Raw genomic sequence first — 17,740 nt, forward strand, 5'->3', positions numbered from 1 at the left:
CGGAATCGGAGGCAAGAAAAGCGTATGCCTACGTTGACAAAAATGCCTGGCGAGCCATCACCTTTTTTTACGGTGGCAGGGGGTGGTGGTGTCGTGGGGGAGATGGGGGGAGTATGCACGGTGTGTGATTGGTGTAACTATAAACTGTATTGGGGGGGGCAAGTGCTGCGGCCCCCTCAAAAAATGGGGGGCCAAATGCAGCGCCCTGAACCCCTAGGTCACACTGAAAAATTGCGGCGGACCCTTGGGGACCTATTAGGGGGAATTTTTTTTTTTTTACTTTTTTTTTTTACTTTTACCCTACCTTTCCCTGGATTGTATTCTTTCCCTGATCTTTGGGGGCTCCGATCTCTGCAGAGAGGGGGTCCCGGTCTTCCTTCATTAGCTCTGACCTCTGACTGAACCCAGCCAGCCGCCAGAGCTGCACGAGGATGCGGTTAACCCCTCCCCTGCCGGATGCTATTGGCTGGACCAGCCAATAGCAGCGATCCTGGGAGGGTGACGAAATCGCCACCTCCCATAGATACAGGAGGTGATCAGGGGTGTATCCTACACCCCCGATCACCTTGTATCTCCGGGTCACCAGTGACCCGCATCACCGGAATCGCAGCGATTCACAAGTGTGAATTTGCTTGCATTTTTTTTGCGATCGCCGACATGGGGGGGGTCTAATGACCCCCCTGGGCGTTTGCACGGGATGCCTGCTGAATGATTTCAGCAGGCATCCCGGTCCGATCCCCGCCCGGAGGGGACCGGAATTGTCCATGACGTACGCGTACGTCATGGGTCCTTAAAGCATACCTGTCAGATCACTCAAAAAAACAAAACTGTTATATGTTGCTCAGTATCTCATCCTGATCATGTACTTTGTATGTGTCTGTGACCTACATTTCTCTCAGAATTAGTATTATTTCTGAAATACCCTAATTTTATCTACCAGAAGTAGGGGGGCGGGTACTCACTGTGATAACCACTCCCCCTCCTCCCTCTCCTCAGTCCAGTGCTTCCCAACCAGGGTGCCTCCAGCTGTTGCAAATCTATAGCTCTCACATCATTTGGCTGTGCAGGCATGCTGGGAGTTTTAGTTTTGAAAAAGCATGAGGATATGATTGTTGTGCTGCCTTTTTAGGTTAACTGCATTATAATGATAGGTTGTGTAGTGTACCACTGCCATCTAGTGGCAGAAGTTAAAATCAGCTTTATTTACACAGATAGCTTATACAGACAGGAAGTGACCTTTGTTTCAGGAAGCTCTTCCACCATCTTGAGGTCACTCTTCCACTGTGCAGGCAGCATGTATCTATCTCTCCCATGAGGTTTGGGACATCATCACCTGTAAGTGCCTTTCTGCTTAGTTATTTGTCATTTATGCTAGGCTAATGATTCCAAGTGTACTGATATGTTGTTATTGTATTGTATTGCAGTTTTACAGACTAAAATAAAGTTGGATTCCTCTGGTGGACAATACGAGCATGGGCTTCTGTTTACTGGAGTCTCTAACAAGCTGTCCGTTTAGAATCACACAGTCAGTGTTTTGAGAGCGGAACAGTGAAAAGGTGATAGCACAACAAGCCTGGAGATAGGAGTTGCTGCACAGACAGAATGAGTCTAAGATCAGGAAGTCAGTATAATGCTGAAGATCAGCTACCCGGGACACATCAAGGCAGGGAGAGCGCGCCAAGTGTCCAGCAGGATGATGTACGCTCACGCTCATCTAGATCAGCAAGGTCCAGTCAGATTTCATCAGCAAGTGCCATTTTTGCCAGGGCTCGCGCCAAAGCAGAGGCTGCTCGCGTTCAGCTAGAATTTGCTGAGAAAGAGGCTGCCATTATGAAGGAAAGATCAGAGAAAGATGCTGCCATTATAAAAGAAAAAACAGAACAGGAAGTAAAGTTGCATATTTTTCAACGTCAGTGTGCAGCCGCCGCTGCAGCAGCAGAAGCAGCAGCTTATGCGGATATTGAGCGGTCTGGAATGGAATCTATCCATGAAGACCCAGATGTGCCCGAGAAACCGCTTTCCTCTGCAGAATGCACTAGGGCGTATGTCCAAGATATTTCAAGTGGCAGTTCAACAATACCGTTTCTCAATCCAAAGTCAGCTGAATTTAAACCAAAACCATCAGAACTCCTGAGCGCACGAAAACAAACCCATGAGGCTGGCAGTACCAGAGTGATAAAAGAAGAATGCTCACCGCAGCAACCCAAACACCAGAGCATGCAAGGCGTCACTAAATATCTTATCCGTAAAGAAATGGTTAATGCAGGCTTCCTCAAGTTTGATGACTGCCCAGAAAATTACTGGGCATGGAAGGCTTCTTTTCTGAATGCAGTCAAAGACTTGGACTTAACAGCAGCTAAGACGCTAGACCTGATGGTAAAGTGGCTTGGGTCTGAGTCTGCAGAGCATGCAAGAAGGATGCGCAGGATACACCTATTTAACCCTTCAGTAGGACTCGATATGGCCTGGCAAAGGCTAGAAAAAAGATATGGATCACCAGAGGCAATTGAAGGTGCTCTGATGAAAAGACTGGAGTCTTTCCCTAAGCTAAACAGCAAAGACAATTTAAAACTGCAAGAGCTGGGTGATATTCTTTGGGAAGTCCAGTGTGCCAAAGAAGAAGGTCATTTAAGGGGACTTGCACATTTAGATACTGCCAACGGTACTAAGCCTATAGTGGAGAAACTACCTCACCACCTGCAAGAGAAATGGGTGAGTGTTGGAGCTAAATACAAAGAAGAACATGGTGTCCCCTTCCCCCCTTTCTTTGTGTTTTATAGGTTTGTACAGCAGCAAGCTAAGATGAGGTGCGATCCCAGTTTTTCCTTCATCACCAGCAGCCAACTGCCTAAGGCAGAAAAGCCACCTAGATCCTACAATAGGACTTCAGTGATCACCCACAAGACAACAGTTCCCTCTGAGGACCCAGGAGATTCAAGCAGCTACAAGGTAAACACCTTTGAAGGCCCTGACAGACTTTGCCCACTTCATAAAAAGCCCCATCCTCTAAACAAGTGCAAAGGGTTCAAAAGTAAACCTATCAAGGAAAGGTTAGCCTTTCTTAGACAAAACGGCATATGCTTCAAGTGTTGTGAATCCACCAAACATATAGCTAAAGACTGCAAAATACAAGCGAATTGCTCAGAATGTGGCAGTGACAGACACATCTCAGCTCTGCACCCCAATACTTTGCATCAACCATTAGAGGTCAGTGAAACCCCAAAAGATGAGGGCAGGGAGCAAAAAGATAAATCAGCTAACCCAGTAATGTCCAAATGCACTGAAATCTGTGGTGACAGTACAAATCCACGCTCATGTTCCAAGATCTGCCTAGCAACAGTGTACCCCACAGGGAAAAGAGAAAAGGCAGTAAAGATGTATGTGGTTCTGGATGAACAAAGTAACAGGTCGCTGGCAAGGTCAGACTTTTTTGATGCCTTCAACATTACATCAAGTGCAGTTCCATACACCCTAAAGACATGTGCAGGAGTGATAGAAACTTCAGGGAGAAGAGCTACTGACTTTACTATTGAGTATCTTGACAAGAGAATCCATCTCTCACTTCCCACTTTGATAGAGTGTGATATGATACCAGATGATAAATCAGAGATCCCTACACCAGAAGTGGCCCTTCATTATCCTCATCTTAATGCAATATCTCACCTCATTCCAGCTGTCCAGACAGACGCCTCTATTCTTCTACTTCTTGGAAGAGACATTCTACAGGTGCATAAGGTACGCCAACAAATTAATGGACCCTTTAATGCACCCTATGCGCAAAGACTTGACTTGGGGTGGGTTATAGTAGGAGAAGTTTGTCTGGGAGAAGCTCATCGGCCTGACAGTGTCAACACTTCTAAGACATCTGTGTTAACAAACGGACGCACGTCCCTTCTCAGTCCATACCAAAACAGCTTTGCTGTTAAAGAAACCCTAAAACCATACTGTGGCTCTCCTTCCAGTTATGATAGGAATATTAGTAGTGGTCTGAAGACCGACAACTTAGGGAACTCAGTGTTCCAGAAGACAAAAGATGATGACAAACAAGCAATGTCCATAGATGATCAAACCTTTCTCCACATCATGGATAAAGAGACTTTCCAAGATAAGAACCACAATTGGGTAGCCCCTTTACCTTTTTGCACACCAAGGTGTTATTTACCTAGTAACAGAGAGCAAGCCATGAAGGGCTTAAACACACTACGCAAAACTTTGCAAAGAAAGCCTGAAGTGAAAAAAGACTTTACAGAATTTATCAAAAGGATGCTGGACAATACTCATGCTGAATTAGCACCATCACTGGATAAAGGTAAAGAACACTGGTATCTGCCAATGTTTGGCGTTTACCATCCACACAAGCCAGATCAAATAAGAGTTGTGTTCGATTCCAGTGCTCAACATGAAGGCATTTCACTAAATGATGTACTGCTGAGTGGCCCAGACCTAAATAACACACTTCTGGGTGTCCTCTTACACTTCAGGAAGGAGCCTATTGCCTTCACAGCTGATGTGCAACAGATGTTTTATTGTTTTCTAGTGAGAGAGGACCATCGAGACTACCTGCGTTTCCTGTGGTACAAGGATAACGACATAGATAAAGAGGTAACAGAGTACAGAATGAGAGTACATGTTTTTGGTAATAGTCCTTCCCCCGCTGTTGCCATATATTGTATGCGGAAAGCTGCCCAGAAAGGTGCAGAACGTTATGGTCAAGATGCCAAGCACTTTGTGATGAGACATTTCTATGTAGATGACGTACTTGCTTCAGCGAACACACCTGAAGGAGCAGTCAACATTCTCAACAAAGCAAAACAAATGCTGGCAGAGTCTAATCTGCGACTACATAATATTGCCTCTAACAGCAAACAAGTCATGGAAGCTTTCACCGCAGAAGACAGAGCTAAAGACCTCAAAGACCTTTGCCTGGGAACAGACACCCTTCCATTGCAGAAAAGTCTAGGCCTAAGCTGGGATCTAGATAAAGACTGTTTTGTGTTTCAGGTTTCTTCAGCAGAAAAGCCATTCACAAGAAGAGGGATCCTATCCACTGTTAACAGTCTCTACGACCCTCTCGGGTTTGTGGCACCAGTCACCATAAAAGGTAAGGCCTTAGTTCGTGAACTATCAAGTGGAAAAAGTGAGTGGGATGCCTTACTTCCACAAGAAAGACTCCATGAGTGGGTCCAATGGACAGAGTCTTTACAAGCCTTGCAATGTTTACAAATATCCACGTGTTATGTTCCTCTTTCATTGTCACAGGCCTGCAAAAAAGAACTGTAAATCTTTTCAGATGCATCTGTTATAGCAATAGGTGCCGTTGCATACTTGAAGGTAAGCGATGTAGGAAAAGTCTGCCATGTTGGATTTGTTATGGGAAAATCCAAGCTAAGTCCTAGGCCAGCACACACAATCCCACGTCTAGAGTTATGTGCAGCTGTACTAGCGGTTGAACTGTATGAGCTAGTGAGAGACGATATAGACCTAGATGTTGTGAAATTCTTTACAGACAGTAAAACAGTCCTAGGCTATATCTGCAACACTACAAAGAGATTCTTTTTATATGTTTCTAATTGGGTGAACAGGATCAGACAAACAACACGTCCAGAGCAATGGTTCTACGTGCCCTCAGAACAAAATCCTGCAGATTATGCTACCAGGCCTACACAGATAGCTTGCCTTCAGAACTCTATATGGTTCTCAGGTCCACCTTTTCTGTATCAGACGGCTGTAGATAATCCTGACACCAATGTTTACCCTTTAGTGGAGCCCGAAGCTGATCCTGAAATTAGGTCAGAAGTAGTAAGCTTCAGTACTAAAGCCCTTGACGCTAGACTGCAGCCACATCGTTTTGTAAGATTTTCGGACTGGAAGAGACTGAACAGGGTTATAGCGAAGTTAATCCATGTTGCCAAAAGCTTCCAAAGGAAACTTAATGATGATCAACCTGGAAGTTGGAGAGTTTTCCATGAAAGATTGAAGTAAAAGTCACTAAACAAGGGACTGTTAAAGTGTACGCCAGACCAGTTTCTGATGTCATTGTTCTCCTTTGAGTATTTCTATTCTGTTATTGTCTCAATACATGACTAAGAGCTTGTCACTGAGAGTTTTCAAATGTGACATTTGCCACAAGCTGAATTCCATTCTGTGGATTATAAATGGGGTAGGAGATAGTTTGGCCTAGTGCGGCTTCTCCTATCTGAAGATTGGTTTATGGACAGAACAATTTCTTCATGTGGATTACCAGCTTGAAGTGCCACAGCCAAGAGACACTGATATTGTGGACTTATGTTATAGTTTATGTTACCAGTTCTGGTCAGGAATATATTTTCTTATTAATATGTTTTTCCCTGTACAGCAGATATGTATAGGTAGTGATATAATGTATTATATCAGGCAGGGAGTGTGCTGCCTTTTTAGGTTAACTGCATTATAATGATAGGTTGTGTAGTGTACCACTGCCATCTAGTGGCAGAAGTTAAAATCAGCTTTATTTACACAGATAGCTTATACAGACAGGAAGTGACCTTTGTTTCAGGAAGCTCTTCCACCATCTTGAGGTCACTCTTCCACTGTGCAGGCAGCATGTATCTATCTCTCCCATGAGGTTTGGGACATCATCACCTGTAAGTGCCTTTCTGCTTAGTTATTTGTCATTTATGCTAGGCTAATGATTCCAAGTGTACTGATATGTTGTTATTGTATTGTACTGCAGTTTCACAGACTAAAATAAAGTTGGATTCCTCTGGTGGACAATACGAGCATGGGCTTCTGTTTACTGGAGTCTCTAACAAGTGTTTAGCTGTCCGTTTAGAATCACACATAGTCAGTGTTTTGAGAGCAGAACAATTGTAGTCCCCCTTTATTACACACACACACACACACACACACAGGGTTCATATATTCTTACACATACTTTAGATATGCGCGTCTGCCTCTCTCATTGATGTTCGCTGTGTGAGAGCTGGCAGCACGCTTCCTGCCCCTCCCCTTCACATGAGTCTCTGCAGTGTGTACAGCCCCTCCCCCCTCCAAAACGTCCCAGAGTCCAGGACGAAGCAGTGTTCACAGAAGCACTGAATGCATTCCAGGAGGCAGAGGGGGCAGTTCTTTGGCTTTTTCAGTATGAAATACTGAAAATTTTCTAATGAAAGCAATTGCAAAAACTATTGTTTGTGCATGCTTTACGACATATCAAAAGTTTTTATATCTGACAGTGCCTATTTAAGTACCAGGGTGTCATGACGTACGCGTACGTCAAGGGTCCTTACGGGGTTAAGGACAATAACATTTTTCGTTTTTTTCCTCCTCGCCTTCTAAAAATCATAACTCTTATATTTTCATCCACAGACTAGTGTGAGGACTTGTTTTTTGCACAACCAGTTGTCCTTTGTAGTGACATCACTCACTTTACCATAAAATGTTTGGCGCAACCAAAATAATACTATTTGTGTAGGGAAATTGATAAGAAACCGCAATTTTGCTAATTTTCAAAGGTTTCCTTTTCATGCTGTACCCTTTACGGTAAAATAGACCCGTTTTCTTTATTCTGTGGGTCAATACGATTAAAATGATACCGATGATTACATACTTTTCAATTATTATACGGCATAAAAAAAATTCTAACAAAAATAAGTGCTTTTAAAATCCCTCTATTTTGCTGACCTATAGCTTTTTCATTTTTCCGTATTAGCGGCGGTATGAGGGCTCATTTGCATATATAAAACTTAATACATTTTATATCGATTTTATTTGGAATAAAAGGTTATAAAAAAAGCAGCAATTGTGTATTTTTTTTTTAAAGTTTTTTTTTATGTTCACGCCGTTCACCGTACGGGATAATTAACATAATATTTTAATAGCTTGGATATTAACGCACGCGGTGATACCAAATATGTTTATCAAAAACTTTTTTTTTTGCGGGCGTTCCAATTATCCATTTTAGTGACCGCACTGCCGCAGATGCCGTGATCTGTATTGATCGGCATCTGAGGGGTTGATGGCGGACAGCCGGGACCTGACGCGCATGACCTGAGCATCGCTCCGATGCTCACGGTTATGTATAGGACGTAAATGTACATCCTGGTGCTTTAAGTACCACCTCACCAGGACATACATTTACATCCTGCATCATTAAGGGGTTAAGATCTTGAAATACTAAGATTAAAAAAACTTTTTAAAAAATTGCATGGGCCCAGAATGCATTCCGTGGAAGAGGTTAAACCAGCCTGGGAAAAAAAAGCACTACAGTAACTTATACATTAATGACTGTGTTTCTTTACTTGGAGGGGACAGCAACATTAAACACTGTTATGCAGGCTGTGCTCACTACTTTTCATTGCAGAGGGTCATTTCTTCAGTGCTGTCACAAGAAAAGTGGACTCACTTGATGTGAGATATACTGTATATCTGATTACCCTAAGTTAAGGGATGGTGTCCATATTTTGTGCTATTGGACTTTTTTCTTTTTATTTACAGTCAGGTCCATAAATATTGGGTCATCGACACAACTGTAAAATTTTTGGCTCTATACACCACCACAATGAAATGAAATGAACACGATGTGCTTTAACTGCAGACTGCCAGCTTTAATTTGAGGGTATTTACATCCAAATCAGGTGAATGGTGTAGGAATTACAACAGTTTGCATGAGCCTCCCACTTCTTATGTAAAGGGACACTTGGCTTCTCAGCTGTTCCATGGTCAGGTGTGTGTTATTCTCTCATAATCCCAATTACAATGAGCAGATAAAAGGTCCAGAGTTCATTTCAAGTGTGCCATTTGCATTTGGAATCTACTGCTGTCAACTCTCATGAGGAGATCCAAAGAGCTGTCACTATCAATGAAGAAAGCCATCATTAGGCTGAAAAAAAGAAAAAACAAACCAAGAGAGAGAGCCAAAACATTAGGAGTGGCCAAACAACTGTTTGGAACATTATTAAAAAGGAACAACGCACCAGTGAGCTAAGAAACACCAAAAGACCAAAGGAAAACAACTGTAGTGGATGATCGAAGAATTCTTTCCCTGGTGAAGAAAACCCCCTTCACAACAGTTGGCCAGATCAAGAACAATCTCCAGGAGGTAGGTGTGTGTGTGTGTGTGTGTGTGTGCGCGTGTGTGTGCGTGTCAAAGTCAACAATCAAGAGGAGACTTCAGAGTGAATACAGAGGATTCACCACAAGATGTAAACCAATCGTGAGCCTCAAAAACAGGAAGGCCATATTAAAGTTTGCCAAACGACATCTAAAAAAGCCTTCACAGTTCTGGAACAACATCCTATATACAGATGAGACCAAGATCATTTGTACCAGAGTGATGGGAAGAGAAGGAAAGGAGCTGCTCATGATCCTAAGCATACCACCTCATCAGTGAAGCATGGTGGTGGTAGTGTCATGGCGTGGGCATGTATGGCTGCCAATGGAACTGCTTCTCTTGTATTTATTGATGATGTGACTGCTGACAAAGGCAGCAGGATGAATTCTGAAGTGTTTCGGGTAATATCTGCTCATATTCAGCAAAATGCTTCAGAACTCATTGGAAGGCACTTTCCAGTGCAGGTGGATGACCCAAAGCATATTGCAAAAGCAACCAAAAAGTTTTTTAACCTGTTCAGGACGCAGGACGTATGCATACGCCCTGCATCCCGAGTCCTTAAGGACGTAGGGCGTATGGATACGCCTGTGGGAATTCCGATCCCCGCCGCTAGCCGGTTGGGGACCAGAGGGGGATGCCTGCTGAAATCATTCAGCAGGCATCCCGGCACATCGCCGAGGGGGGTCCTGAGACCCCCCCCCCATGTCGGCGATCGCAGGAAGTCGCATGTCAATTCAGACATGCGTTTTATGCTATTTCCGGGCTGATCGGGTCTCTGGTGACCCGATCGCCCGGAAAATAGGGATGATCGGAGTGGTCAGTGACAGCCCCGATCATCCTGAAGGATAGAAGCGAGGTTGCAGTACTGCGATCTCCTCCTATCCCCTGCCATAAGTCAGCAATGAATGCTGACCAATGGCAGTGGAAGACGGGGGGGCCTGGGGGTTAGGGTTGCCATGGAAACCCCCAGTTCTGCCCACCCCTGGATGTCAGGCAGAACAGGGGAAGATGATGACGGCCGGTACCTGAAGAGAAGATGCCGTGGGGACCGCCGATCATCGGTGACAGCAGCGGAGATCAGCGACGCAGGTAGGGAAGCGACGGGTCTGGGAGTAAGGTGGCAATAAAGCGATATTTACTGCTGCCCTTCTAGTGGTTGCCAAACTGCAACTCCCAGCATGCCCAGACAGCCTTTGGCTGTCTGGGCATGCTGGGAGTTGTGGTTTTGCAACATCTGGAGGGTCACAGTTTGGAGACCACTATTACAGTGGTGCCCAAACGGTAGCCCTCCAGATGTTTTAAAACTACAACTCTCAGCATGCCTAGACTGCCCAGGCATGCTGTGAGTTGTAGTTCTGTAACATCTGTCCCTTCAGATTGCTGCTACACTTTGAAGCCCTCTAATTTTTTCAAAAAGTAAAAATATGTTTTATGATGCCAACATAAAGTAGACATTGTATTTGTGAATCAATATAAAATTTATTTTGAATATCCATTTTCCTTACAAGCAGAGAGTTTAAAATTTAGAAAAATGCTACATTTTCAAAATTTTCATGAAATTTTGGGATTTTTCACCATGAAAGGATGCAAGTAACGACGAAAATTTACCACTAAAATAAAGTAGAATATGTCACGGAAAAAAAAACACTCAGAATCAGAATAATTGGTAAAAGCATCAGAGTTATTAATGCATAAAGTGACAGTGGTCAGAATTGCAAAAAAGGGCTGTGTCCTTAGGCTAGGATTCCACTTGGTTTTTTTTCTGGCAGTTTTTGGAAAACTGCCACTACAGTTTTTGAGCCAAAGTCAGAAGTGTATTCAAAAGGAATAGGACATATAAAGGAAGGACTTACACTTCTCCTCCCTTATGGATCCACTTCTGACTTTGGCTCAAAAACTGCAGTGGCAGTTTTCCAAAAACTGCCAGAAAAAAAAACAAGTGGAATCCTAGCCTTAAATGGGCACTGTCATGAAATTTTTTTTTTGATATGTTGTAGTACTCAAGTACTACAACATATCTCTAATATACTTTTATTAAAAAAAATGCTTTTAAAACATTTTAAAAGCAATTTGAAATTCGGCCACTAGGGGGCGCCCTCCTAGTGGCCGAATGCAGTGCGGAGTGACGTCACTGCAAAATTCCGACTGATTCCGGCAGGGCATCAGTCGAAATTTTGCGCATGCGCAGTAACAGCCAGGGCTGCGCATCGGCTTCCCGCACTCGCCGACGGCCCTGCTGCAAGGTGCGGGCGGCGCGGGGGGTTGGCTGCTACAGCAAGGTGCGGGGAGTGCTGCTCCAAGGTACGGGGGGATGGGGGGAGCTGCTGCAAGGTGTGGGGGAGGGGGGGGGGTTTGGCGGCGCTGCTGCAAGGTACGGGGGGGGGGGGGGGGGGGTGGTATGGGGATTGTTTGGGTTTACTTACCGAGCGGCAGGAAGAGTCTCCCCCGCACCCGTCCCTCCCGCATCAGCTCCTGGCTCACTCCTTCCCCCATGAAACTCCTGTCCTGGGTGCCTCCAGTTGTTTTACCACTACAACTCCCAGCATGCCCTGACAGCCAATAGATGTCAGGGCATGCTGGGAGTTGTAGTGGTGAAACAGCTGGAGGCACCCTGTTAGGAGAACTAAGGGCGGAAGTCCCCCCCAGCAGGCATCAGTGACGTGGTGCCTGCTGGGGAAGTCTGCCTGGTAGTGAGCACACTACCAGGCAGACTAAATGCCATTTTAAAAATTGTAAAAAAAAAAACAGGGAGGGTGTTAGGGATAGAAGTGCAATAAGCAGGGACAGAAAAAAAAATCATGATGGTGGGAGCTACCCTTTAAGGTGAAAATGAGCTGCATCCTTAACGGGTTAAGGGAAAGAAGTGGAATGTTATGCAATGGCCAAGTCAATCACCTGACCTGAATCCGATTGAGCATGAATTTAACTTTCTGAAGACAAAGCTGAAGGGATAATGCCCCATGAAAAAGCAGGAAATGAAGACAGTTGCAGTAGAGGCCTGGCAGAACATCACCAGGGATTAAACCCAGCGTATTAAAAAGTGAAAGTTTGATTTATGATTATTATTCTGTCCCATTACTTTTGGTCCCTTAACAAGTGGGAGGCACATATGCAAACTGTTGTAATTCCTACACCATTCACCTTATTTGGATGTAAATACCCTAAAATTAAAGCTGACAATCTGCAGTTAAAGGGGTTATCCACCATAAGATGATTTTAGTACGTACCTGCCAGACATTAATGGACATACTTAGGAACTATCGGTGCTCGTCTTGGGGCTAAACGGCCGTGTTGTGAGATTACCATAATACTGTGGCTAGCTTTTTGTGAACTGGTATTTCCTGTTTGAGTTTTCTTCTTTTGCCAACAAATCCAATAATTCCATTTTCCTCCCTCCCACACATCAGCCACCCCACTCATTAAAACATAAATGAGCTGCATCCATTCAAAAGCCCTGTGGTTTTTGATCAGGGTGCCTACAGCTGTTGCAATAGTTGCAAAATAATCTCTCTCCCACCAAGCAATCGCTCCACCCATTGAAGCAAACAGGCTTCCTGTCATCAGCTGACTAGTGAGTCAGGTCTCGGCTGCATTGCAATCTGGGAAACATGACAACAGTAATTTTGTATGCTGTTAAAAATAAATATTGGGGTGAAAATCACATAAGAATTGTGAGAAAACCATCACACACAGGTAAAGCCACTATATTATGAACTACACTAACTTTGCAGCCCCTGTAGCATAGTCAAATAAAAGAAAATCCTGGAATAGCCCTTTAAAGCACATCTTGTTCATTTCATTCCAAATCCATTGTGGTGGTGTATAGAGCCAAAAATGTTAGAATTGTGTCAATGTCCCAATATTTATGGACCTGACTGTATGTTGTTGAGACGTGGCAAAAGTTTCCATTACACTGCTGAGACCAGCCACGATTGTGAGCTTTTGCTGGTCCCCAGATTTGACTGATGGGCCAGAAAGTGAAGCGTATTATCATGTTCTTCACTAAAACCCAGTGCGATCAAAACTTGTCAAATGTCTGGACAACATTTCAAAGGTAATCTTATAAGTGACAGTAACAAAAAGTTAAAAATAAAACAATGGCAAACCAAACCTCGTGGTTCTTTTTCTGCTCACAACCATTGTTTCCTTCAACTGATTTTCATAAATACTGTAAATATTAAGAAATAGATTTTCTTTTTATCATTTACAGTGTTCATGCCTATGCAATTGAAAATGACAAAATAAAACAGCACACATTGCCAAAACTATCATTTGTAGTTTGCTGCTAAGATTGTCTACAGTAGATAAGATACTGAAGTCTTCCAGCTTTTCTAGCAGAAAAACAACTTGCTATAATGATCTGCTTTCTTTGTTTATGGTATTTACATAAGACCACACACTGGATGTACATACACTCTGGGGGTCTATTCACACGTACAATATTCTGTGCAGATTTGATGCGCAGGATTTGGCTGTGTTTAGTCATTCAGTTTACATTGAAATCTGCAGCAGGAAATCCTGCACAGAATACTGTAAGTGTGAATAGACCATGAATCATCTACATTCATATGCACACAGTGCCACTGCATCAGCCCAAAGCAAGCACGAGTTGGGAGACTTGTAAGGAACAGTGATTACGATACTGTCAGTACTGCATGCCATCACATGAACACAGAGCAGGAGGAGGAACATTCCCAGTACCACTAGATGTAATAGGAAATGAGGCTATTAGAGAAGGACAAAGCCCATGTCATGCTGCACTGAACAGCCCATGCAACTGCTGAACAAGGAAGCCTGCACATTGCCACTAATGTGTCAGAATTAGCAGTGATGGGAAAAATGGAGAGGAGAGTCATGGTGAGGACTGAAAATTAGAATAAGGGGCATACTGGGGACAAGGGATTAGAGGCGAGCCATGCTAGGGATGCTGAAGAAGATGGGATGCTTTTCTGGGGACTTAATCTGAAGGAAGCCATGTTGGGAAGTAGGTATGAGATAAGAATGCATGCTAAGTATTAGGAATGTGAGTGAGGAGCCACACTGCATCCATACAAAAAAGAAGACAGCCATGCTAGGGAATGAGAGAGAAGCCAGAGGGGGAACAACATAGGTGTCTAGGAATGAGAGGGGGAACAATTCAGGTGTCTAGGAATGAGAGGGGGAACAATTCAGGTGTCTAGGAATATGAGAGGGGGGAACATATGTGTCTAAGAATGAGAGAAGGGGAACAATATAGGTGTCTAGGAATGAGAGAGGGGGAACAACATAGGTGTCTAGGAATGAGAGAGGAGGAACAATTCAGGTGTCTAGGAATGAGAGAGGGGGAACAATTCAGGTGTCTAGGAATGAGAGAGGGGGAACATAGGTGTCCAGGAATGAGAGGGGGAATATAGGTGTCTAAAAATGAGACAGGGGGAACATAGGTGTCTAAGAATGAGAGAAGGGGAACAATATAGGTGTCTAGGAATGAGAGAGGAGGAACAATTCAGGTGCCTACAAATGAGAGGGGGAACAATTCAGGTGTCTAGGAATGAGAGAGGGGGAACAATTCAGGTGTCTAGGAATGAGAGAGGGGGAACAATTCAGGTGTCTAGGAATGAGAGAGGGGGAACAATTCAGGTGTCTAGGAATGAGAGAGGAGGAGCAACATTGGTGTCTAGGAATGAGAGAGGAGGAAAAATTCAGGTGTCTAGGAATGAGAGAGGGGGAACAATTCAGGTGTCTAGGAATGAGAGAGGGGGAACAATTCAGGTGTCTAGGAATGAGAGAGGGGGAACATAGGTGTCTAGGAATGAGAGAGGGGGAACATAGGTGTCTAGGAATGAGAGGGGGAACATAGGTGTCTAAAAATGAGACAGGGGGAACATAGGTGTCTAAAAATGAGACAGGGGGAACATAGGTGTCTAAGAATGAGAGAAGGGGAACAATATAGGTGTCTAGGAATGAGAGAGGAGGAACAATTCAGGTGCCTACAAATGAGAGGGGGAACAATTCAGGTGTCTAGGAATGAGAGAGGGGGAACAATTCAGGTGTCTAGGAATGAGAGAGGGGGAACAATTCAGGTGTCTAGGAATGAGAGAGGGGGAACAATTCAGGTGTCTAGGAATGAGAGAGGAGGAGCAACATTGGTGTCTAGGAATGAGAGAGGAGGAAAAATTCAGGTGTCTAGGAATGAGAGAGGGGGAACAATTCAGGTGTCTAGGAATGAGAGAGGGGGAACAATTCAGGTGTCTAGGAATGAGAGAGGGGGAACATAGGTGTCTAGGAATGAGAGAGGGGGAATATAGGTGTCTAGGAATGAGAGGGGGAACATAGGTGTCTAAAAATGAGACAGGGGGAACATAGGTGTCTAAAAATGAGACAGGGGGAACATAGGTGTCTAAGAATGAGAGAAGGGGAACAATATAGGTGTCTAGGAATGAGAGAGGAGGAACAATTCAGGTGCCTACGAATGAAAGGGGGAACAATTCAGGTGTCTAGGAATGAGAGAGGGGGAACAATTCAGGTGTCTAGGAATGAGAGAGGGGGAACAATTCAGGTGTCTAGGAATGAGAGAGGGGGAACAATTCAGGTGTCTAGGAATAAGAGAGGGGGAACATAGGTGTCTAGGAATGAGAGAGGAGGAACAATTCAGGTGTCTAGGAATGAGAGAGGGGGAACAATTCACGTGTCTAGGAATGAGAGAGGGGGAACAATTCAGGTGTCTAGGAATAAGAGAGGGGGAACATAGGTGTCTACGAATGAGAGAGGGGGAACAACATTGGTGTCTAGGAATGAGAGAGGAGGAACAATTCAGGTGTCTAGGAATGAGAGAGGAGGAACAATTCAGGTGTCTAGGAATGAGAGAGGGGGAACAATTCACGTGTCTAGGAATGAGAGAGGGGGAACAATTCAGGTGTCTAGGAATAAGAGAGGAGGAACATAGGTGTCTAGCAATGAGAGAGGAGGAACAACATTGGTGTCTAGGAATGAGAGAGGAGGAACAATTCAGGTGTCTAGGAATGAGAGAGGGGGAACGATTCAGGTGTCTAGGAATGAGAGAGGGGGAACAATTCAGGTGTCTAGGAATAAGAGAGGGGGAACATAGGTGTCTAGGAATGAGAGAGGAGGAACAATTCAGGTGTCTAGGAATGAGAGAGGGGGAACAATTCACGTGTCTAGGAATGAGAGAGGGGGAACAATTCAGGTGTCTGGGAATAAGAGAGGGGGAACATAGGTGTCTACGAATGAGAGAGGGGGAACAACATTGGTGTCTAGGAATGAGAGAGGAGGAACAATTCAGGTGTCTAGGAATGAGAGAGGGGGAACAATTCACGTGTCTAGGAATGAGAGAGGGGGAACAATTCAGGTGTCTAGGAATAAGAGAGGAGGAACATAGGTGTCTAGCAATGAGAGAGGAGGAACAACATTGGTGTCTAGGAATGAGAGAGGAGGAACAATTCAGGTGTCTAGGAATGAGAGAGGGGGAACAATTCAGGTGTCTAGGAATAAGAGAGGGGGAACATAGGTGTCTACGAATGAGAGAGGGGGAACAACATTGGTGTCTAGGAATGAGAGAGGAGGAACAATTCAGGTGTCTAGGAATGAGAGAGGGGGAACAATTCACGTGTCTAGGAATGAGAGAGGGGGAACAATTCAGGTGTCTACAAATGAGAGAGGGGGAACAATTCAGGTGTCTAGCTGGGGTCTAGAAATGAAATGAGGTGCCATGATGGGATTGATAAATGAGAAGAGGTACAATGCTTGGGTCCAATAATTTGACACAAATAAATTCAACATTTTGGGAAATTCTATCATCAGGTTTATTTGGATACTGTACATTTGCCGACTTCAGTACACACTTTAACCCCTTAACGACCACGGACGTAAATGTACATCCAGGTTTGGCGGTACTTCGCGCACCAGGACGTACATTTATGTCCTGTGTATGACCGTGAGCATCAGAGCGGTGCTCGCGTCATACACGGCAGGTTCCGGCTGCTGTCAGCAGCCGGGGACCCGCTGGTAATTGTTGACATCCGCAATCGCGCTGATGTCCGCCATTAACCGCTCAGATGCCATGATCAGTACAGATCACGGCATCTGCGGCAATGAACATGTTAAAATAGATGATCGGATCGCCTGCAGCGCTGCCGCGGTGATTCAATCACCTGTAATGGTGGACGGAGGTCCCTCAACTGCCTCCGTCAATCTCCAGGCATCTTCTGCTCTGGTCTGAGATCAAGCAGGCCAGACCAGAAGATGACTGAAAATACTGATTAGTGCTATGCTCTATGCATAGCACTGAACAGTATTAGCAATGAAATGATTGCTAGAGATAGTCCCCTTAGGGGACATAAAGAGTGTAAAAAAAAAAAAAAATAAAAAAAAAAGTTGAAAAATGTAAAAATAAAAAAAGGAAATGAAAAATCCCCTCCCCCAGAAAAATAAAAATTGTCCGTTTTTTCCCATTTTAGCCCCAAAAAGCGTATTTTTTTTATATAAACATATTTGGTATCGCTGCGTGCGTAAATGTCCGAACTATCAAAATATAATGTTAATGATCCCGTACAGTGAACAGCGTAAACGTAAAAAAATTAAATAAGGACAAAAATACAGCTTCTTTTCAAATTTTTTCCGAAAAAAAAAAAATAATTATTTAAAAGTTTT

General features: G+C 44.1%; 1 protein-coding gene across 2 annotated transcripts in view; it reads right to left on the bottom strand.

The window, feature by feature from the left end:
* TOPAZ1 (testis and ovary specific TOPAZ 1) overlaps nucleotides 1–17,740 on the bottom strand; it is a 326,337-nt gene that overhangs the window by 158,179 nt on the left and 150,418 nt on the right. The gene's annotated exons all lie outside the window — the stretch shown is intronic.

This window comes from Hyla sarda, chromosome 5, assembly GCF_029499605.1.
Source record: "Hyla sarda isolate aHylSar1 chromosome 5, aHylSar1.hap1, whole genome shotgun sequence".
Classification (NCBI taxonomy): Eukaryota; Metazoa; Chordata; class Amphibia; order Anura; family Hylidae; genus Hyla; species Hyla sarda.